The sequence below is a fragment of the Lepisma saccharinum genome, chromosome 3, assembly GCF_977018435.1.
Source record: "Lepisma saccharinum chromosome 3, izLepSacc3.1, whole genome shotgun sequence".
Classification (NCBI taxonomy): Eukaryota; Metazoa; Arthropoda; class Insecta; order Zygentoma; family Lepismatidae; genus Lepisma; species Lepisma saccharinum.
In genome coordinates, this window is record NC_139231.1 from 83812559 (window position 1) to 83838013 (window position 25455).

Sequence of the window (25455 nt, forward strand, 5' to 3'; positions counted from 1 at the left end):
TTTGCGAGTATCCCTTCATCAATTCCATGTAATCACCATTTTATGTCGTGATTAGCCAAAAGTGACAGAAAGGGACGAAAAAAATCAACCAATCAATCAACGTATCTACACTCTAGGTGGTGTTACATGTCAATTGTTCGGATTCCAGTAAACATTCCATCTTGACGTCATCCGTAAGACTGCCATTGTGACCGTAATACTTGTAGTTATTTCGGAGCAAGATGACCAGATATGATACGTGACTTATCCTGAGGGGTGCGAAAGCCAAAGCTAAAAACTAAACACAGTCCATAATTACCATAGCATCAGGTCTTACAAGACATATACATACAGGTGAGTCACTATTCTGTGACATCATCAGTAATAGGTCTTAATATTAAATAACACAAAAATCACGCAGCAAATTAAAGGTATTACGAATAACATTAAAAATATTTCAAGAATAGGAAAGAGCAATAAACATTTGTGCAACGAGAAAGGAAATTAACAACAATAAATATTAGTTCGAGGGGAAGCACGTGTCATAATGATACAAAATGATAACATGTAGAAAGTTTCAAATACGTTTGAGCTGTTTTTAAGATGGGGTAATACATAAAGTGTAAGTTCAATGTTTACCTATTCGTTACCTTACATCATTGCTACTACTGTAGTTGTACATTTTGTTCCATTGGTTTGTCTTTCGCCTCTTCTGATTATCCCTAGGTCATTCCACATATCCGAGACTTTTTCCTTTAAATTCGAAATAGTCTCGCTCCCGTCCATCTCGAATTATTATCAGCACTGTTCGTAGTAGTTAAAATAATAACTGTTACTATTTTTTGTGCTTATTACTATTAGATACAAATTTTGTATCAACACGAAACCCCCTACAAAAAAAAATGGCGACTAGTATGCCTCTGCCTTGTCATCACTGCCACTGGTATGCTATACATTTACACAGCGTACTTTCAATTAGTTATTCTTACTTGATTCGTCGTTACTTTCAACTGATAATCTTTACCTCCTTCTTTACTCTCAATTTATAATCTCAACCGCACAAAGAGAAATTCTACATAATTATAGCAGCCACTGTAATCAACAAAATTTATTCAATCCAAATCTAATTTGTGAAGGCCCTGACTGTTTGCCGTAGCCACTTTCCATGCAGTGAATATTTTGCCAGTGGAGAAATCTTGAAAGAAGCCGAAACCAGAATGAAATGAAACAGGTGGTGCCTTTCGCAGCGGTCACGAAGGGGAGGTGGTGGTGAAGGCAGGGGGAGACATGGTGGTAAGTCTTTCCACCATGGGGGGGAGGTCCTCTGCCCCCCGGCTTGTGCTCTTCCTCTATAGTTTAGGACACAACAGAGAAGAATTGCTACTTCCCTGATTTGTCGCTAGGTGTCTCTGTATCGCGCCGGGGCTGGAAATCTCTTTTCATGCCAACCTCCAGGCCACTCTTAAGACAAAACTGTCCTGCAACAAAAAGTAAGAAATGCATTATTTATTCCCTTGCTATACGGAGTAATTTACAATGTGTTGCTATGTAGTGTATCTTTACTAGACTAGTATTTCTAATAGAAAACATTGTAAAAATTATACATTTTATTAAAATACTAAAATAAAACACCAACACTAATTATTATTTTCATTGACATTATCAATCAATACAGAAACTATTTTATCATGTCTCCAAATGTAACTATGGTTTATACACCTTTAAGACTTATAACAACTTGAAAAAACTGAACATGTTTCAAAAATTTTAATCGCTTCAGATTTTAAAAGCACCCAAAACATACTAGTCATTAATCGGTAGCATTCATGTACATCGTCATTAGCAATATTCAATAAGTGTTTTTTTAGGCAAATGAAATAAATTTGATGTCTCTCTTACATTGAAAGATTTTTTTTAGGTCTACGGTAAATCTTTGTGAATTGACAGCAACAAGTAATATTAATTTAATGAACCCCAACACTTACTCTTTTGTAAAACTTTTTTTTCCTTTTAATTCTTGCTTAGTCGATACACGAGGAGACTGACCACTCTCTTCCCCCAGCTTTGCACAAGATCGATTATTGTATCGCACAGTCTGACATAAAGGTCAATTGAGGTAATTCGTGGTGCACTGAGGCATTACTTTGACTAGAACTCCCATGATATTATACCAAGGGGGAGAGGTGAAGGAGGTCAATAGACTGACATATTTTTCTTTGTATAATGGTCTTAAAATTCTCCAATAGGCCATTTTTTAAATGTATTTGTGATACTACTACTGCATGTGTCTTTCATTTTTACATCAATATTTCACTTTACAGTTAGGTTATTTCAGCATAGTGTTAATTTATGTTGCAAAGTGTATATTTTTGTGAAAATTATTTCTCTAATTTTAAAATGAATTTAGATTATGAGCGTAGATATTGAAAATAAATTCAAAAGTGATATTCTTTATAAAATTTGAATACTTTTTGTAGTAGTTTCCACAACCAATGTTAGCATCAACCTATAGAGAGAAACATATGTGTAGACTTTACATACTAGTGCTGACCCTCGTGGTGGAGTGGTTAGCACATCGCGCTACGACGCCAGGGGTCCCGGGTTCGAATTGCCTCGGCATGGATGTTTGTGAGTGTCCATTCATCAATTTCATCATTTCATCACTCATCTCCATCTTTGCAAATTAGCCAAAAGTGGCACAAGAAGCGAAGTAAAATGAAGCAAATCAATCAATTTACATAGAAAATCATACTCCGGGGGTATCCTCACAAGAGAAACACGATTTGCTTTTTCGATTTTTTTTAACATGTGAGGAATTTTCTTCTTGAAAATGTGGAGTACAACAATAAGAACAATTGTCAACGTAAGTCACTTTTCTAGGAAGCAATAGTATCTGTGGGCTCGAAGGACCCCCCCTCCCCCTCCGCCGAGATTTCTAGTGTTGCACATTCATCAGTCCACCAATTTTTGTCTTTTTAAATCTGATATTCTGTAGTATTTTGCAAGATTTCGCTGTTCTGGTCAAAAAAAGACAAAGTTTTTAGTAGCTACTCTGTTGGCATGTTCTGTGATCAATAATGGCAAGAGCCAATGGAGTGTGAAGGCTTGTAGACGAAACGCACCAAGCACTTCTTTAATGTAGAAGCATAAAATAGGAAATGCAACGTAATGCATGAATGGTAATACGTGCATGAGTTAAAGGATATATGTTTGTTTAAACCCAATGACTGCGTCCTATCGACGTCCCTGCTGGCATGATACTGTGTTCGTAGCAACAGAAGAAATAAATGCCAGTGTCAACCATGAATGTGTGCCACCTGCCGGCGTACATACGGGTAGAAATGTTTTTTGGTGGGGTAGTCGTGGCGTTGAAAGGAGGCCTCAACGAGCAAAATATTATTATGAAAAGTTGTTAGTTTTGACGTCATCTACAGGTTGTGAATGTTTGTCAGTGCTGTGCGGCTACACACCCTGTGTGTGTGTGTACGGAAGGAGTCCATGGGCACCCACAGCGAGGTCCATGAGGGGTCGCGCAATTGATCCCCCTAGAACAGTGGTTTCCAAAGTGTGCCCTGAGGCACCTTGGCTGGCTTATATGATTGTTTCAAATATGTGCTTATTTAGTACTTTTTACACATAAAATATTTCTGAATTTGAAATATGTGTTTATTTTTTAGCTTCATGCAAGCAACCTAACCTCACTATACTCCATGAGGCCTTAGAAAGATAGCTTCGCGGGCTTGCAGCAGATGACAATATGGGGGTGTGTCTGCGAGAACCAATCAGGTCCGCGAATGATCGAGCCCGGTTGCCACAGCTAGCTCGCTGCACCCTTCTGGAAGGGTGAGTGACCTCTGCCTGTTTGTTAGGCTGAGGAGCAGACGACACGAGAGTATCAGCAACAGTGTGCGAGCGACGTTTGCTGTTAGCCCGCGAAACGCTCTTTCTAAGGCCTCCTGCAGTATAACTGAGCGTTGCAAGTGTTAGATAGGCCTACATCCTGTCTTGGGCCGCGGAAAAATTTTGAAACGCTAAGGGCGCCGTGAAACGACAACGTTTGGGAACCTCTGACCAAGAATATGTAAAAATTCCCTACTTGTTATTATTTTCTCGTTTTCTTCTTTATTCTGTTTCCCTCTTCCTCGAGATCTCTCTATCTCTCTCTGTCTCTGCTTAAAACATTTCTATTTTAACCCGTTCACATGACGTCACACGATGTTCGGCTATTCTTTTGATTTTGACCTCACCTCCTTGGAAGTTTTTGAGCGCCCTTGCGTCAAAGTAGTAGTTCTGTACGGTGTTGGTGTCCAAAGAGTAGTGTTGCCCACGGGATGAGACGGGACAGGCTTTTAAAAATTCGAGACGAGACGAGACGAGATTGATCATGTGTCCCGAAACAAACGAATATTTTCGAGACGAGACAGCATTTCACAGCATTTCCACGAGACGAGACAGGCCAAAGTCTCGTCTCGTGGGCAACACTACCAAAGAGAGATTTCTCGGAGAAATAAGTTGGCAACACTGCTTTTATAGGCGATTCAGGTGAGGCTGAACGCAGGCTATAAAAAATAGTGTTCTGTTGGTAATTTATGGCGGGACGGATGTTCTGTGGTGTAACCCAACCGGCAACGCGAATATTACACTTCGTGTGGCCATCACGGCAGTCCATATCCGGTATTACGTCCTTTCTCATTGCATTGCTTTTTTATGCGAGTGGTTTTGCGAGCTGTTTGAATGGGATAAAGGTGTGTGGCGCCTTGACTGTTGAGATGGGATAAAATGTTTGTTGTTGATGCAATCACGAAAGCGTATTTTAGATTCGTTCAAGTTAATAATGCCTTCACGTATGAGAGCCCGTCGAAGGCACGGTATGGAGATTCTACAGCGTTCGATAACAAAAGAAGAACGTTACTCGCACATGAATATGAGTGTTCGGGGGGCAGGAGGGGGAGGGGTTGGCAAGGGAAGCCATTGCTGCGGACTTGTGCGCAGAGTTGCCAATGGATGGAGAAGTTGATCTCGCTAGATCTGCAAATGAAAAATCCTAGAAGGTGCAATACATCACTAGAAAATTCACAAATTTGTGGTTACAAAATTAAAGTTGATTGAAAACATTGGCCCACAAATTAAAATCAAAATAAGTTGTACAAAAATATTTTCTTTGGTGTATAGAATTTATGGAATATTTATTGCTTGAACTTCTAATCTGTAAAAGGAAAACCCTCCCTCCAAAAGAGTATTGTACCGATTAGTTCATACGTTAAAAAATATAAGTCGTTATTGCTTGGTGTGTGCAGAAATTTATTAATGGCAAAATATACGAAAAAGTGTTAAGGTGAGATTTGTTGACGGTTAATATAATAAATACATATTCAGCCGCCTGGGTGGCCAGAGGAAGAGACACACCTCAAGGTAAGTAAGTAAGCAAGCCTAAACACACCAGCGAACAAGAAAAAATAGCTAATTACTTGTAAATGTCTTTTTTGCCCAAATACGTATTTTATGCATGGTATTTAGGGGTATATTAAGGATTGGTCCTTCCAGGAAATAGACTTGTCCCTCTCTGACTCCTCGCTATTGTTTTCTGGCATTGTTCGATACTGAAGATCCCAGATTCGAATCTCGGCTTGGGAATGATTTTCCTGTGTCTTCTCAATAACATTTTATCGTTTTTTAACCTTATCGTCGCGATTAGCAAAGAAATGAAAACAATAAAAGAAAACATGGAAAATTAGGCAGATTTCAGAAGAAGGAAACTTTCATACCAAAGCGACTCATGTCGCTTAATTGAATTTGAATTGTGGATGCGTCAGCGCTTAGGCTATTTTGCACCCGTTACATTATACTCGTACTGGGTCCGAGAGACTAAAATATTCTGACTTCGATAAAAGCTGAGGCTGTAAAGTGGCACTCAGCACACGTAAGAACAAAACACAGGACAACACACACACAGTCCTACGAAGATCATACTGGCCGTAGATCCAGACGCCAGAGCCTCGTTAGTCTGCAAAATGCAGTCCAGGGTGTACTACGTTGAAGTGAGGTTGACAATTGGGTGTACTACGTGGAAGGGTCACCCCTTACACCCCACATGTCGCTTGGGTACGAGTCAATCAAAAGCAACTTTTCACACCTTATCGACATGACAAGTTGCACAGGTCTGCTTTGATTGGTGAAATCATCGAGCGACACGTGTGAAAACGTTGCAGTTTGTTTCTTAAATTTCGTTTCCAAGTGACACATTCCGCTTTGTCTGAAAGCACCCTTTTGGATGGTTTCGTCTCGAGTTGAAAATGCCTGTTTGGATTTTGTTCTTTAAGTTACAATTATTTTTCTATATCAAAAGATACTTTCATTATGCCTGAAAACCCTCAATTTCGGAATCCATTTAATCAAATGATCTAAAGAGCATTATACAATTTAGCAAAAAGTGTCAGGAATGATAGTGCTTAAGAAGTTTACCAATTTTCATTCACAAATTCGGACATTTAAGTGTAACTTATTTTGAAACGTAGGTTTTGCAATAGGATGACTAATTTTAACACAATTATATTGTAAAAATATAAAACTATTATGTATTATTAACGCTCTTGTAAGAAGTAGAAGTAGAGAATATATGTCGTAATTTTAAGTTTCAACGGACTTTCATGTATGACATTGAATGTTAATATGTAGCTGTCTATAGCTTGCCGTATAATTCTGGAGTCCGACATATATGGAGCGGGGTCCGATTTTGATAACTTCTATATACAGGGTAAAACGAAATTGACAGAAACGTATCATTAATGTAAACAGGACCATCTTCACTTATGCCTTGCAGTAAAGTAGGCGTTATAGAACTCAACTTCAAATTTTCACTACTTTGTAGGTTTATTCTCGTGTTCATTTTGCTGTTACAAAACATTGAGCTACAACTTCGAAGATTTTCTTCGTAATAACATAAAATAAGCCTACCTGAACGAGATAGATGCGCTACCGCCATTCAGGTCTTGTTCAACTTGTAAATACCATGTTGAGATGATGGTACGCGGTGTTTGGAAAACGTTCCAGAAATAAGTCAACAGCATCACTGTAATTGTGGTCATGTTTCCACTAATTCTGAAGTTCAAAAAACACGCTCTTCCATAGATGTAGATATCCATTATACAATTGTTCCCTATAGTCCAACTTAAATAATTCTACTATTCAAGTGGTTTTCAATATCTACTACTCACTAACAACATAACCTCACATACTCTAGTCATGTGGTTACTATGGTAGTCAATGAAGAGGTGAATATCTGCTAGTGTCAATTTATGTGCCACCTTGTGTAGATAAACAGATTAATTATATCACCCATTTCCTCTATCTTCCATTAAGATTCCTTTACATCAAACTTTCGGTTCATTGGATGAAAGACAAAACATAACTTAAGTATTTCATAATAATGTAAAGAAATGTTGACATCTCAAATTCCCTCTGTTAAATCAACCATAACAATGAAAGCCATAAGATAAAAAGAAGGTGTCCTATAGGATTTAACTTGACAAGAATAACAATAAGAAATTTTTCAGTAAACTAAGAATTATAAGTTTTCCTTTTCAAAAATATTACACATGTATTTGATTCTTAGTCTTTTATTAGTGTTTTTCAAGTCCACTTTATGCATACGTAAGCTAATCGGGATTAGACCTACCATTTCAAGTAGGATCCAAATCATTATATGCAGGGGTAGAGAAAACTAAAACAAACTAATTCAGATGCCAGCCCCTTGTTCTCAGGAGCCAGTCTTTTTTCCAAATACGAGCTAAGAAAGCCATGAATCCAACGAAGATAAATATACACATTTTGAACTATGATCTTAAAACATTTAATTCATTAATTAATGCAAGATTGGATTAAAAGTAATTAATTGTTACGCCGGAGTGACATTCCTAAAGAAAATTCAAATGGTAGCAGCATGAATAACTATGCAATAAATTCTAATAAGTCGACTGTACCATATCGCAGAAGATTTTAAAATTCGGCTAACATCAGTGAAAAAAATTATGACATGTTTATTATTCTGATATAATGATACAGAAAACACGCAAACACTAAAAAACAAGAAACACATAGTGTACTCGTTGTTTTTTTAAAACAAAAGCTTATGGAAATTTCCATAAGTGAACTCAAAATATTAATATATATACATAACTGAATTTCAGAATTCAGGCGCCTGGTGAAATTTGTCAGCCGCCATGACGACCGGACGCCCCCCTGATTATTTGACTCCACCATGTATCGAACCTTTATAATGATAAGTCGAATCCTTGTCTGTACGAACGGCGGTCCAGGAACAAAGGGAAAGGGAAGTCCCCCATCCAGATGGAGTGAAGCGGTTTCCAAAAAGTGACGCGTGTCATATTCACCTCGTAACTCTCGCCAGGGCAACCACGACTCCACGGTTCATATACCACCGGCGGAGGCGGCAACTGGAAATAATAACAGTTACAGCGCAACCTCTCTTCCGGCCCTTTTTCGGCTGTTCTCATTAACTTCTCGACCGTCTCCTGGACAGGTCGTAAGACCAACTATCTCGTCGATGGAAAAGATGGGGATTCTGGAGCCCTCCGCGACAGATTTACCGCTCCTTTCTCTAACCGACGAGCGACTTGACTCGCATCCAAGTTGTGGAGGATTTACCTTTGGAGGTTAAATAGCGCGTATTGTTCGGCTTCTTTACGCAAAGGATCCGACAAGAACGACGACAGTGTGAAGCACTTTTGAATCGCTCTTGGAAAGAAAATGTCCCATAGGAACTTCTTCCAAAAACTTTCAAAGTGTGCTTTTTACGTAGAGAACCGAGTATAGGAACGTGTTTCTCACTTGAGATTTAAACAGGGGGTGGCCAGAGGGGAAAATTTCAATAATCGTGCAGAGCATTAGGACAAAACTAAGAAATTTGGCAACCTTATTCTATCATTCACTTTAATTTAACGTAGAACATATTTTTTTCTGGCTTTTTCGTAATAATAAGCAGTGATTCTGTCCCTATCACAATTAAAGGTTAAAATAATAAACTAGTTTACATTATCGTCCATTTTGACAACTGACTTCCGGCATGGAAGGGCCATTCAGCACCATCAATAGATGATGCTGATGACAAAATTAAGAAATAGGATGAGTCAGGATACACTTGAAGCTATCTTCAATGAAGATGTCAACTCAAAGATCCCACAGATAGTTTCATTCACGATTTCATCTACAGATAAAGACGTGTTTCTTAAAACATCTATCCATTAGTTTCCTGTAGATGTTAATTACACTTAATTTAATTTAATTACATGTCAAAGGTAACGAGAAATTTAAAACTATTAGTATTATATTTTAATTCCTATGACATTCCCCCCGTGAAGTTTGATATCCCCCAGAAGGAAAGTGGTTGTATTCAACACTGGATTTAAATATTCGGAAATCGGATGCAATAATCGGATTCGGATAAATCTTTCTTGGATAATTCTTATTTGTCCTTCTAACGCCAATTCCTGTTCTTAACTTGTTCGCAATAAATTTGGGCATACATGGAAATACTTCACTACGCTATAGGCATAATAGTGCGGTCGGAACGCCGGATAATATTTCACTTCCGGCGGAGAACGTGCCCTTTGGGGGGGGGGGGGTGGTTACTACATTAATTCCCGAACCTGAAACGCCACAGACCCCAAGTTTTTAAGCCTTCGTTTGTCTGTAATGGCGACTTCAAAATGGCGGTCATGACGAAGATTCTAAACCTGAAACCTGTTAGTTTATTGCAGTTATTTATCATTCATGACATCTTATTTTCACCTAATTTGCAGTTTATAACTGTATTATGATAATAACAAATTAAAAACACCCAATTTATCAAATAATATTAGATATGGCAGCCAATATGGCCACGAAAAGTCTAAAAATAACCCTTTCAGCTACGTATTTGATCATGTTTTGGATCAAATCTTATGTTCTGGATGTGCCAGAACTCAACAGTAGCATCGGAAATAGTGTCAGAGTAAGCCCATGAAATAATAGGTAATAATTGTTCAATTTTTGACAATCTGTATATGTACAGGGTGTTTCAAAAGTTTTGACACCATAGGACAACTGTGTTATTAGTGCAGATGACGAAAAATGGAAAGAGGGGAGAGTTGTTGGAAATATAAGGTTTTCAATATAATGTGCTTGAATTTTCAACGTAGCATGCACCGTTGAGGCTGTTCGCTGGTACAAGCCTCAATGAGAGCTGGCATTGCCTTGTTGCCACATGCTTCGTCCTTAAGATAGCATTTACATTATCGCAACACCGTACTGTACTCGGACATTGAGAATGATGACGCAAAATTAGAGGCAAAGTAAGAAAAGTGTGTGTGTGTGTACAGAAACACACACGCACACATACGCACAAGCACACAACTACAAAACCTGTAATTGTGGCTAATGTTATCTGAAATAGAGGTTGTTTTTATTTATTTTTTATTTAATTTGATTTACTTTGTTTTGTGCCTCATTTGCGAAGATGGGGATGAGTGAAGAAATTATTAAATTGATGAATGGACATTCACAAACTAACATGCCCGAGCGGGATTCGAACCAGGGACCTATGGCGTCGCAGAGTGATGTGTTAACCAATCAGCCACAGGGTCCGGCATAGAGGTTGTTCATTAGGGCATAGTGATAAGAACAAAGCATAACATTTCGAAACGAAAGGGGTTTTAATTTTTCTCTTCTAAACAGGGTACATCACCATTAAAACATATTTGCGCTCAGACAACAGCTTCTGTTGGCGCAAACCGGAAATACCGACAGTAATGACGATTAAGAGGGTAATGGTTCACGCAGACTTCACCTTCGGTGCCCTAGGTTCGCCGTATCGAGTAAGTTGTGTGTCTCAATGAATAAGGAAATACATCTGGTACCGTTCATCAAAAGGAAGGAAGCAGTGAAGTGGACCAAAACCAGCAGGGGGAAAAAAAATATTAAATATGTAATGATTTGTGTGTTACGGGTTGCAATCTTCCGTCATCACGCTCCTTCTCCTCCAGACGCCTCTGGGACACACCCAAAGGGCCAGTGGTACGCATGGAGGGCGTCGATATCCATATCCAATCTTTAGTCTCATTTTTGGAGATACTCTGGACAACTTAACATCTGCTGGTTACGCTATCTTTCCTTGTTCCAACACTTTACTCCATTTCCAAAGTCATCAATGGAGGAATCCGCCAGCTTCCGAAGAAAATGCATGACAAACTGAGAGAATTTTCGGGAAGTTAAGCTACGAGAATTGGAGCTCCATAGGACGAAACAGTTTCGGAAGAAATTGGAGTCATTTTAAACGGCTAGAGAGAGGAAGTTTTTTACACTTCGTCATGCAAATGTGAGGACTATAAGTGCCAGTGTGCCGCGAAAATTCTGAAAATGGAGTGTTACTTCTTACAAGATCAGAGATCCAAGCAGGCCCGTAGCTAGAATTGATCTCCAGAGGAAGCTCACTGGTTATCAGGGGGGCGTTGTAAACCAAGTCCAATTTTCAAAAGTTGAACAGTATTAAATGAAATTAAATTATGTGGGGAAATATCATACAATACTACATTTTTCTATATCTTTTAAAACATCATTTTTTTAATGTTTTTTTTAAAGTGTTGACTGCTACTGAAATCATCCCTTACTGCACACTCCATACTACACTTGACGATACAGATATTTATATCACACAAGAAAAAATGCACAATATTCAATCATAGTGCCTACAGTACATTCCACCCCCAGCTGAAGCAATGAAACTCCCCTTCCTTCCCAAAACTTGGGAGCTGTTGACCTTTGACACAGATGCGGAGGGGATTTGGATGATGTCAACAAAGTCACAGATTTCTGTCTAAATTGGAAGTCGCAACAGGGGCAGCGAAAGTACAGATAAAGAAGCTGCCCTTTAAAAGAACCTTCCAGAGTCTAGAGAAGAGAATCTTCTAAATACTTGCAGCCACTTATACTTCTTCTTACAAATAAGATGAAGAAATGTATCAGCTGTTGTTCATGTTCTGTGAATTTATCCTTCACCAAAGTTGTGAGCAAAATAATATCTGCTGTCTACATTTTCACTCTTTACTGCAAACAAATTACAGAAAATAGTTTTGCCTAATGTCAAGGGGGCTTAAGGCAGTGCCAGGGGGGGCTGACGCCAGTTCCAGGGGGGCTCAGCTCCCCTTCCCCCTGGTTCCTGCCTGGCTACGGGCCTGGATCCATGAGACTGCTGCACATGATAGGAACAAATGCTAAGACCATCCAAAAGAACTTGATGGCACTGCAAGGCATCGTGAGAGAGAAACAAAGGACTTAAAAATACGTGTACTCGTATTTATCAACCGAAAGTACCTTTCTTCTTAAGACGTCCAGGAAGTTACTGCTATTTCAGACGATGAAGGTGTAGATGATCCAGACTACGTTCCCCCTACGCGGAGAAGACAAAATTAAAACCAAAATTGTTGCGGCGGCGAGGGAGGTTCCATGTACTGCATCAGCAACATAGCCCCAGTAGCCGTCGTGACTGCAGCCCTATAGTACCACCGGAGAATGACGGTGGAGGACACCTCGAAGGTAGTTCAGAGAGGCGAGGTGTTGGGACAAGGAAAGTTAGCGTAACCAGCATAGGTTAAGTTGTCCAGAGTATCTTTAGAAATGGGACTAAAGATTGGATAGGCCTATGGATATCGACGCCCTCCATGCATGCCACTGGCCGTTTGGGTATTTGCCAGAGGTGTATGGAGAAGAAGAAGAGTGATGACGAAAGATTACAACCCGTAACACACAAATCATTACATATTTAATATTATTTTCACTGCTGGTTTTGGTCCATTCCACTGCTCCCTTCCTTTTGATGAACGGTACCAGATATATTTCCTTATTCATTGAGACACACAACTTACTCGATACGGCGAACCTAGGGCACCGAAGGTCATGTCTGCGTGAATGAACCGTTACCCTCACGTCTTTTGAACAATTTTGAAAATAAATGAAAAATAAAATGAAATAACCTTTTTATAAACAATATCACCCAAAAAGGAAAATTGTTGGGAAGATAGAACGAAACGTGTTTCCGGTTTCAAATTCCGCCAAGCAAAAATCATTTCATTCCCCGGACTTTTCCAGGTTTTGAAAGCTTTTTAAGAATTCATTTGTTTCCAATGACCTCAGTCCTAGACTTGCTTTCCTGACTCCTCCAGTTGTCCAGGACTTTGGAGTGAGTGCGAACCCTGAAAATAAATTATCTGAAGGGAACGGCTAAGTGACTTCACCCTGGCAGTGTGTCTGTTGGCGTAATATTGTTTCTATGGTGTATTTTCGCTTTTAGAATCTTATTCGACAGTAAGAATAAATGCCAGTGGCAACCAAGAAGCTATTAAATGGGGATGCATACATGTGAGTTAGAAAATGCCATTTTCAACGGCTCATATCAGCGAAGTTTTTGGCCTTGATGTCTTCTACACACTGTGAAAGTTGTCTGTGGCACGGTAAATTGTAAATTGATTGATTGATTGAGCTCTGTTATTTGACGTCACTTTCCTTCCACGTTTTTGGCTAATCGCGACGATGCGGATAAGCGATGAAATTGATGAAGGGATCACAAAAAACATCCATGCCCAGGCTGGGATTGGAACTCTGGATCCCTGACGTCGTAGAGCGCTACAGGTAAATTGTCACTGGCGTGCGAAATCCCTCCATTAACATTGTGCGTCAGGGTTGTTATAGCAACGATTACTTGGACATTTAACCGAAAATTGCAGGCTAGTCCGCAACTCGAAACCGAGTCTCTGACATACCGTTCCATTGCTATACCAAGTGAGCAACCGAGCCAGCCCTGATTCCGCATGAATTTTTGCATCCGTTGTTATTCCTGTATGGAATTGTCCCTGTGCAACAGGGTGACGTAGACTGTGCTTTCTGTCGGATTAAAAATTTTATATACACTAGAGTTTAGACTGCAATTAAAAATTAACCAGTAGACCTACAAAAGAACGAATTACATCAAAATTTGGCTTATTTAATTCTGCGTTAATCTATGTTAACCATTTTTTTCCAGAGTGCCTTATATTTTTTATCGTCGTGAGAACAACAAAAGTGACTTTTTTAAAGAATAAATGCAAAAAATCGCTCCCTTTGAAATTCTATAAATGAAAAGCGGGTGGTCCGATCGTGATGAAATTTTTGTATAGTGCAGGCAGAAATGTTCTAAACACAATTCCTAGGGGCCTCCCCGATGGCGCAGTGGTAGCGCCGTTGCCTTGTAATCAAGGGGTTCCGGGTTCGACACTCTGTGAAGGCACATAGTGGTTCGGATCCCACTTTAAACTGTAGGTCCAGTCTCGATTAGCCTTACTGTGCATAAAGTGGACTTAAATCACCAAATCAACCAACCAACCATAAACACAATTCTTAATTTTCAGATTTTTAAAATTTGTCAAAAAACCGTTCTCAATTTTGCGAAACAACTTTTTCTCAGTATTGGGTAGTATTGAAGCTCTTTGCATTGTTTTTAAAATCTATTATCGTTGTCAGTTTACATTGCGAAACCAATTTTATACAGATTTTTATTCAGCAGAGTAAAGCTGTACGTGGAACGCGGAAACACCGCAGGCAGTGCCTTGCATGCCAGCCCTCAGTTTCCACGGTTCAACGGATATCACTGTGTGTCGTGCTGCCACATTCCACGTACAGCTTTGCTCCGCTGAATGAAAATCTTTAAAAAAATCTGTTTCGCGATGTGAATTGACAATGATGATAATGGATTTTAAAAACAGATGCAAAGAGCTTTAAAACAAGACTAATATTATATTTGTAGGATTACCCAATACTAAGAAAACGTCGTTTCACAAAATTGATAAGAAGAATTTTTTTTGACAAATTCTAAAAATCTGAAAATTAAGAATTGTGTTTGGAACATTTCTGCCTGCACCATACAAACTTTTATCATTATCGGACCACTCTTTTTTTTTTTATTTATAGAATTTCAAAGAGAGCGATCATTTGCAAAACTAAAAAGACACGTAATTTTTGTTCTCACGACAATAAAAAATATAAGCTTTAGTCGAAAAGCATAGATTAACACAGAATTGAATATGCTAAATTTTCATGTATCTGTTTTTTTTTTGTAGATCTACTGGTTAATTTTTAATTGCAGTCTAAACTCGAGTATCTATAATTTTTAATCCAATAGTATTATCTCCCAGCGTGGAGATGTATGTATATTAACTCATAATTTGGCACGCATGGGAGTGGAAGAAGTTTGCTCTTGCACATTATGATCCTGCTGAATCGCTGTGTTAGTGCCGTATTTGGGTGTGTCTTACATGAACACATAACTCATTGTTTAATGTTGATGTCCGAAGTCTTTATGACCTTTTTTGTGCTTTCGCCGTGAAAACGTGTGTATATTTTCCGTAAATACGTATTAAAAAAAATCCAATTAACATTTTTAAGCACGAAAAACTTGTTAATGTTCATACATGCTGTTTTTTCTATAAATTTCAATTTATTTCTATGTTTCGTTTATTTTGATTACATTTGTTTGAGTGATTTAAGCATGTAGAAGTTCAGTCCTTCATATAGTAATATACTATAGTATATGTTATTCTTCTTGCTGACGTCATGTTATTAGTTTTCACGTTTTTTTTTTTTTGTAAATTATTGTGCTGCTCTTGTATTTTTCATGCATTTTGTTATTGTGTATTAATGTTTTACATCGGTTTTGCATGTCTAATTTGTCCTCTACTAGTCGCCTGTGACGAGAAAAATAGTATAAATGCCGGCCGGTCAGCCAAGATTTTGAACCATTTTTCAGTTGCTATTTTAAGTGTATACGCGTCCTTTATAATTTGCTTTAAAATCTTATTTACGCTCGTTGGGGTGTGATTCGTGTGGAGGACCGACCAGTGTAGGGTGGAATACATCCTACGATACTCTTGTTCATACCGGAACTTCTTTCGCCCTGGCACTCCCTGAGGGGTTTTGCAGCTTTGCTAAAATATTTTGTGTAACGGTTTCAATGTTGATTTTTCATGTGCCTTGTTCCGAGATTCATTGGTGGTCGCTATTGTTTGGTCTTGTCGTTGATTATCATGGGGTGAAGTACACCTTGCGAACCTCATTGCCATGGCAGTCGTGAAGTCCTAGTCGGAATAGTCTGATTTCTTGTTGTCGGGTCTCGAACCCTTAACCTTTGTTGAGACCATCGTCTCGGGGCGAGATCTTATTTGCTAAAGTTTTGCTCTTGCACAGTTTTGTACATCTTCATTTTTTAAAGTTTCATTTTATAACATTCGAAATAACGACACGGGTTTCTGAATCTATATTTAAAAATACGTTCTGAGTTTTGTACGACTGCAACCATAAAACATCCCTGTGCTCTGAGAGATGTCATTTCTATGCTTGTACAGAGTCTCATGATGACTGTCGCTGATATTGATATTGGTGCTATTGCTCCTCGCCCATGTTTGCTGTTTTAATCTTCTATGTGTGCCAAATCATAAGATAAGTAAGCAATTAGTTTTTACTTCACCACACATGCACAGAACGAAGGCGGATATCTTTTTCTGTAAGTGTTTGCTTCTATCTACGTAATTTCTCGCTTCCGAAGAGAAATTCTTCGCTTCCGAAACCCAACCAGAAGTTGACTGTGGCTGCAGGAAACCGGCAACATGTCAAGAAACCCATGGTAGTTCTGATGATGAGTTAGTGTTTGTGGACTACTTGGAGCCTTAGCAGAGAAGGTGAAAAGTCAGAAGAGGCCGTGAGATTTACTCTTAAATAGATTGAGCATTCGACTGTTGCGTTTAATAATAAAAAATAAATAAATGAATCAGGCGAGCATCATTATTTGCTTGCAGATCTTGGAGGCATGCAAGAAAGTTCATAAAATACTTTCGTATGTCACAAGAAACGTTTTGTGAACTTATCACCTTCATAAATCTGAAATAGAACGGAACAACACGAAACAAACTTTATGGCCTCCAGAAGTTCCGAAACTTTTGTAGCGGAAAAAATTCGTCGTGGCGTCTTCCCTTTGCCGCGCTTCCCCCTCAGTGGGAGTCAAATGACACGTTCGTTGCTTAGCTCGTTCGCTCTAGAATGGCGTCGTGCGAGACTCAACCAGAAGATTAGACTCCTATAAATGTTAGAATTGGGAATTTAGTTGTGGCCACCGTTTTCCCAGAGTGCGATGAGCCTTTGTGGAATTCAAAGCTTAAGAAAGAGCTTCTGAACTGGAAGAGCCAAAATGCCCCAACTGGCATTCGGCCTGAGTACCTCCACATCTTCGTTTATATCCAGGTATCGGGGCCAGTTAATTATTTTCGCCCATGTAAGAGGAAAAATACCCCGACAGCGCGCTCTGGTAGTGAGCGATGAGGGAGCGAGTGTTCACGGGAAATTAGGTGAGACCGCACAGGACCCTCCCCCCTTGCATCCCCCATCCCCGGGTCCTCTAAATCACTAAAGTCTCTGCTCCGCACACTCGCTAAAAGCCCGATTAGTTTTATTCTGTCTCCTTTTTATTCCTCATCCGCGTCGCACCGATTTAATGGGTCCCGCGTCCCAGTAACAAATCAGGGACCTACTCGAGCGAGGAACTCCGAAATAACTCTGTCGCTATATTCGGACGCAACAATCACTCCATTGTCCACCGTCTGTCGCTACGTTTTTGTCTTCGCGGAAGGAATTTTTTCCCTCTGATCTCCACGCTTGAGTTATGAGGAGGAGACTTACATGTGTTACCCGTGCACGAATTCGAGCCATCTCTTTGGTGGAAAATGCATTCCGATTTAGCCTTATGGTTCTAATCCACCAAAATATCTTACTCAGAGCAAGAAGAGATTAAGAACAACATAGTAAAACCAGTTGTTGTTTTTTTTTAAAAAAATGAGAAGATAGATTTAATCTAAAAAAAAAGCTACTTCATTTTCGTTCGTAGATAGAAGATGATGAAGATATAATAAATAGGCTATACTTTTCTTTCTTTAAATTTAACTGTTTTTTTCCTGTTTTCAACTGTAACAAATTGGTGCATGTAGCTCTCCGTTCAAAGCCCCAAAACGCCGTCAACGTGTCTACCATTTGTTGGTGCCTCTATTTATTTTATACATTTTAGAGGGACGCAAGGCTGTTTGCATCTTATAGCCTTTCACCGAAGAACGAACTTCAACGACTTCAATGCAGTGGCGGAAGTTACAGTTGGGAGGTTCGAATCCTATTCATTGCCAATGTTATTGTTACAACCCAGAAGTGTCCATGACCTATTTTATAGTATTTTCAAAAATTAATATTATATTGTTTAAAACATTTTTTTCTTTCCTACTGTTCTCTGTAAAGTGTTAATAATAATCATATTTTTACATGAAGGTAATTACAATAGATATGTGTAAATGAGATATAGCAGAGGTGACAGAGGGAAAATAATGGTCTATAATGTAAATAATTGCAACACAAATTATTTTTAGTACCTACTCGATTGTGCGAAATGGTTTAGTGCAAAATATATAAAAAAATCCGCCATCCAAATATTTGGAGATAATCCAAAATCTTGGAAAATGGTGACAAAAACCTGCTGCTTGAGATATTTGATAATTTTGTCATAAGTTTATTAATTTATTTATATGCATAGGGAAGAGGCCCCAAGCCCCGGACGGCACATAGCCTCGGACATCAACGAGTTCTCAATAATCCGCATAGATGGCATAAGCTGTCCTTCAAGATGATAATTGTCTTGTACCACAGATGTTACAACCGACGCTTCAGCTTCAACAGTCGAGCGGGAACGCTGTACGAGCAAGAAGTTGTAGGTTTTGTGTAAATTTGTTGGTGAATTTTTGACGCGTCTAACTTTCTAACACAGGTAAGGGTTTTACAGGCAAATTATTTAATATGTTATTGTTGCATATAATACAGTTGTTATTTGTTTTATCTTAATGTTGATTTTGAAACTAAAAACTAACTTCAAAACTTTGATCAACACTGCTCTTTTTGTTTCCGCATGTTGCCGGTAGCACCGGACACCGCTGAAGACATCGATGAAGATCCGCTACTAACAACAAATTCTGTTTCCGGAAATGGTACACCTAATGATCGCGATGGCGTGTCTGATAATTGTTTCAAAGAAGCAACAGGTAGTCAAAACGCTTCTCAATCTTCTACATCTGGTGTGGATGTTTCTCAACTGTCTTCTGTAGACACAAACGACATGGAACAAGAAGAAACCACAAACGATGTTTCAGGTATTCTGCAACAAATGTCGCCTCTCCCTGATGCATCCAAGAAGAGATTGACAACAAGAAAACGAAAATCACAGAGAAGTGAGATCTTAGAAAAATCAAGGAAAGGCAAACCAAAGGACAACAGACAACGTGTAAATTGCAAGCGAAATTTATATTTTGAAGGCGGACAGTCAAGTAATGTGGCCATACCTAAAGGTTCTCAAAGCAGAACACAATGCATAATCTGTCAGGAAGAATTTGATGAAGAATGGATACAGTGTGACACCTGCAAGGGCTGGGCTCATGAAGAATGTACATGTCTTGATCCTGCAGATGCATACTATCACTGTGATGTATGTGCTGCGAAAAAAAACAACGCAAAAATCAATTCGTTTCAGAAGTGTTCGGGGTTACCGCCCAATTCTGTTTTTGTACTATACCTTGTTCTTTCAGTTCTTTTTTAGTTTTTTTTTTAAATTTTAAGTTTCATTTCCGTGTTGTTTTATATAATATATCATTGTACTTTGTAGTTGTGTTTCAAGTTGTAATTTTGTAATTATCCTAGAATATAAGTTCTTGCACCAAATATGACTTTTTCTTAAGTGTCCGGAGCTAGGGTCCTCTCCCCTATATGTGTGTTTTTCTGAATAGCAGATATCTGTAATATGATTAAATTGAAACTTTGAAGCAACTATTGTCCCTTCAAACGCAATGTCGAAGTAAATCAAAGGTAAAACTATGGCTCTAAACTAATATTGTTGAGCTGGCAACCACCTAGAACGATAGCCTTTCCTTGGTGTTTCGCCTACAATAAAAGAAAATCCCTTCGCCCCAGTGGCGGTGATGAATCAAACATTCCAAGAGGGTGGTTGGTTTCTTCCTGCCTCAAAATTTGGAGGTTGATCATCGAGCCCTTCTCAAGTCATGGACGCAAGGGTGAAGCGGCTTGCAGCTCAAGGTGGCAACCACCTGGAATGATGGCCTTTCGGGCCTCCCCGATGGCGCAGTGGTATCGTCCTCGCCCTGTAATCAAAGGGTCCCGGGTTCGATACCCGGTGGAGGCACATAGGGGTTCGGATTCTACTTTAAACTGTAGGTCCAGTCCCGATTAGTCTTTCTGTTCATAAAGTGGACTTAAAACAACAAATCAATCAATGATGGCCTTTCGTTCGTCTGCACTTCTAGGAGTAAAGGAACACGACCTCCCCCTCAATGCGAATAATCCAACTTAAATTGTCCTTGATAGTGCACGACTTCCCAATGGCATATAAGAATTATATACACCACATCGTTAATACAGTCACCAAAAACTTAATATTCGACCCTCTCTCTACAGACATCCGTTGACAATCTAAGATCTACCACTGATAACACTAGGGAACAATGTCAACCTCACTTCCACGTTAGTACACCCTGGACTGAAGACTAACGAGGCTCTGGCGACTGGCCCCATGGCCAGTATACGTTTGTTTGTATTGTCCTGTTCTTTTGTCCTTATGTGTGCTGAGTGCCCCTTTGCAGCCTCAGCTTTTAACGAAAGTCAGAACATTTTAAGATTTTTAATTATGCAACGTTAGAGTTGTTCTTTGTAATGATAATGGGCTGGCCCCCGTATAATGTGACGGGAGCAAAATAGCCTAAGTGCTGACGCTCCCACAATTTTAAAATCAAATTCAACTTTTTTTCTGTATCCTGGATGAAATAACGTGTTCTTTACTAATTTCGGTGCGAGGAAATTCAGAGAGAGTCTCAAAATTTGTGTATCACGACAAATTTCCGAGATATACAGGGTGTCCCAAAAGTCATGGAAGAGAGACTTTAAACGTTCTTAACTTTTGTACAAAAAACCATAGAGACATGAACCTTGTATTTGTTATTAACTTTATCTACATGGATATTCTATAAACATTAAACACGAAAACAATTCTCTGCATGAACGTTCAGTATGGAATAAAAACTTGTAAGGTGGAAAAACAATTATTGTACGAAGGAAAGAAAAACATGGATAAAGGACAGATATAGAGTCGCTTGCAATAATTTTTGATGTGTGTCGATGGTCTCTTTGGGTATTTATCGAACTGATAAAAGAACGATACATTTGTATGCATTCTATGCATAGAAAGTTAAAAAAAATGTAAAGTTCCCCGTGCATGTAGTACCGTCCAATGAAGGCATATTAGGGGATGTGGCAGTAATGCTGTGAATTATGGACGATTTATGGTGTTAATCTGTAAATAAAAGGTTTGAAATTTATCGTGCAAAAAAGTAACCTCCTTGTCTTTTTCTATCTAACACTATCTTTTATATTTGAATGAACCTTCCTGGTCGCGAGAAATGTTCAATTCTACTGTGGTGGATAGTGATTTTGGAATTGGGAATCCCTCACTAGGCGGTACCGACTTCGGCACATCGACATACACACATGCTTTTATTCTTCGAGAAATAGCCATAGCCACGCATTTCACGTGGTACCTTGCCCCCCATTTTTTCCCGCTTTTGCTCCCACACTATGCTAAACCTTATCTACCAAACTGTCTTTGCCCCCCAGTTTTGGCACCTTGCCCCCCCCCCCACCTCCAGTTTTTGGAACGCAATCGCCGCCACTGGGCATTGAATGAATACCATGAAACCATTCTCTTAGTGTTACAAACATGTACTATGTGAAGCACATGGGCGGTCTTGATCTCCCAACGACAACCAAAGTACAGTCGGTACACTATCTTTACACAATCTGTGATGTTTTTACATTGCAATTTTGGAGTGCATTGGTCACAAATGTAACAGAATGTGTTAGGATAATATACACAGCTAAGGGGTTCTTTCAAGTCGACATAGTTTGTAACAGCACTGTCCACTGTATCACTGCACAATTCAAACGCTGTAAACTGCATGTTTATTATTACGATATGTAATGATATATTTTATTGTAGCAAACAGGGTTACAATAAACCTCACATATGTACCAACACACAGGACACGACTGAAGATATGCATGATGATTTGGCACACAAACAGTTTGCAGTGTTGCCAGATTACAAGAAAAGCGGAATTCAAAGGAGTATTACCCATATTATGCCATATTATGTCTCTAATCCGCCATTAGTTTGTGCCATCAAGTTATTTTTTCATTTCATTAAAACGATATGGGTTTAGTCTCGGAGCTGAAAATAAATGCTCTTCTCTAGGTATCGTATTCAACTACGGAATATGTAATGCATATTTCACTAATTAAATATTGTGAGAAGCCATTACGTTATTTCTTGTAGTGTTTCAGTTTGGAGCAAACTTATTTTACTTGTGTGAACGCAATTCTACACACAAGAAAGGCACATTTGAATCGGATAACAAAATTAATATACTGGACGCGTAAGACCCGGGTTCGATGCCCGGGGCGGGGCTCACCTAGCCTCAATTAAATGGGTAGAGGGAGATTATTTCCGTAACATCTTTGGCTGCCATGCATTTGAAGCTTCGGAACGAGTCACAACTCTCGAAGCAGCCAATTATCCAAGCGAGCCGCTGACGTCATTTCAACCCAGAACCTATAGCTAAGTCTCTTGCTCAGGTTCTACACACCCACTAGGATCGTTAGTCAGACTCGCGCAGTCCGCTGGAGATGTTCCGAAAGTAATTCGACTCTACCTGGGGGCAACCCTGATATAGTAAAGGCGGCCTGAGCGTGGTGCTGATCACATCACCTCCAACCCTGCCGAGATCGATAGAATGCGTGCGGCCCTAATTCCACATCTCCCTATTATGCCCCATGGCATCAAAGTGCGCGGGGAACTAACTTTACGGTATAATGAACAAAATGTTCAACATAATACTACTTACTAACTGTTGTGTTCGCTAGACGTAAAGGATCAGCTGCTGACTGTCGTTTGTTTTGGTCATGCCTCAAAATTTAAAAAATTGTAGGAGAACCAAGTAAATTAGATGTTAATTTAAATCCTACAGTTACGGCGGTTTCATGATCCTGATATGTATACATAATTCGTTACAATTGAGGAAGTTGCGAAAAGCTAGACTTTCCGAAATAGAACTCTGCGTTTCGGAATCACAAAATAATTCTTTCGAACGACAGGTTCGTGCTTATTTACGTGTAAAAGAAAGTTTCGTAATTAACAACCGTAAAATGCGTGAAAAACACATATATCAGACACCTGGAGGGGTCCTCGTACGTATTCAAGTGTCTAACATGTAATAAAAATAATAAAATCATAATGGTATCAATAATAAATTGTTTTAAGAGAAGTAGGTATATTATTACTACTAATAAATTTAATAAATGAAAATAGGACTGCTAGTAATTATTATTATAACATGAAAAAGTTAAAAGTTTACAAAAAAATATAAAATTACTATAGCTCTTTTCAGTTCTTACGGCGGGCGCTCTAAAAGCTGGCAGGGAAAGTGGGGAGCGGGGATTATGCAACAGACCAACCAGACAACAGCAGTAGCGCCGAGACACACGTTGCGGCCGGAAAAAGTACTACGTGAAACTCGTTCTACTGGCGGCTACGTTTCTTATCGTGCTGGATTGGTCGCTTCCCCGCTCCCCACTTCCCCTGCCAGCTTCTAGAGTGCCCGCCGTGAGAACTGAGAAGAGCTATAGAACGGATTCATTATGTTCAGCTTACTTCAAGTTAATATGAATAACGTTTGTGTAAAACAGTTGCACTGCCAAAGCTTATTTTAGTATCAAATAATGTCAAAATAATTAGCAAAGTAATAATTAAAATTATTAGTTTCAGCTGATAGATACTGAAGTCCCCGATTATTATTTTTAGGTATGTGATTGCATGTATGTAATGGTGTATAGGTATATGATGTGCGTATATGTGTGTGTATGTTTATAATTGTACATTATTTTTCGCATTCACTCAATATCAATTCAAAAGCAATTCATCCTAATCGAATTTTTATCTTCATGTAGTTTCGACGGAGATAAACAGTTAATCTTCATATTATACAACAAAAAGTCAACATGTATAGAAATATTTAATTCAAATAATGGCATCTCTTTCGGAGAGAGTAGGTTCTTTATCCCCGTAAATATGTTAATAAAATCTACGAATTTTAAGTTTGCTACCTCAGTAGGACTATAACAATCTAGATATTACACATTATTCATAGTCTATTATTGTATTTCATTATACCGGCCATTAATAAAAAAGAGAAGTAGGGTTCAGTTTGCAGAAAGACTCCAGTAGAGGTTTTCAATCAGCCAATTTGATTTGCAATCTAACTCGTAAATGCAATAAAGATATCAATTTCAAAATTTCTGGTTTGTAAGTGTCATGTCTACGTCTAGTATTTCCTATCAAGTTTCCCGTATGCAAGTTAACAATTGTGATATAGTGGCGCAAAACATCAGCGATCTCTTCAACAAGATTGTCGATGAAAAATGAAGGTTGAGGTATAAACAGAAGTGTCCAAGAGCCGCTACGGAAGCCGAACGCGTAAATAAGAAGTCTCACCATCGAATATTCCAGTTTAGATCAAAGCCTGAGCGTATTTCTCAATTTAATCAACACTCTATCCCAGGTATCTCTGGAGCGAGGGAACGAGAACAAGTTTCTGCGCAAGTAGCTACTCGAGAGAGCTCGACCGATGAACTCGTGTTAGGGGAAGTGAATGCGGCGACCAGCCATTCGCAGAAGAGCGCTCTGTTTCGCTCCGCCAACTCTCAGTCTCCCCTTCTTTACCAATATGCGCGGCCTTACTCCACAGATTCCCGCGACAGAGTATAGACCTAATTATCATTCACCCTCATCGTCGCATAGGCAGAAAAAATACATAATTAGTAGAAAAACAAAGATACGTGTCTAAGAATGTTTAGCAAGAGTGCTTGTAATATTTAACTAACATTGTTACTTTATCTCTCTCTTCCTTTCCCTAACACGCTCTGCCCGACCCTGTGGCCGAGTGGTTAGCACATCGCGCTGCGACGCCAAGGGTCCCGGGTTCGAATCCCGGTCGGGCTTGGTTGTTTGTGAATGTCCATTCATCAATTTCATCATTTCATCACTCATCCCCATCTTCGCAAATTAGCCAAGAGGCACAAAACGCGAAGTAAAATAAACTAAATCAATCAATCAATCAATGGATTATAATGTTTCTTTCTCTTTACTATTCTCTCTTTACTTTTCTCTCTCTCTCTCTCTCTCCCTCTCTCTCTTTCTCTCTGTTAGTATCTCAATTTCTTTCTTTCATTCTTTTTTTCTCTCTTCCCTTCCCC

At 39.1% G+C, this 25455-nt stretch overlaps 1 protein-coding gene across 4 annotated transcripts in view; it reads left to right on the top strand.

Moving 5' to 3' along the window:
- Positions 1-25455, top strand: part of LOC145985879 (abscission/NoCut checkpoint regulator-like) — a 438255-nt gene that overhangs the window by 138551 nt on the left and 274249 nt on the right. The gene's annotated exons all lie outside the window — the stretch shown is intronic.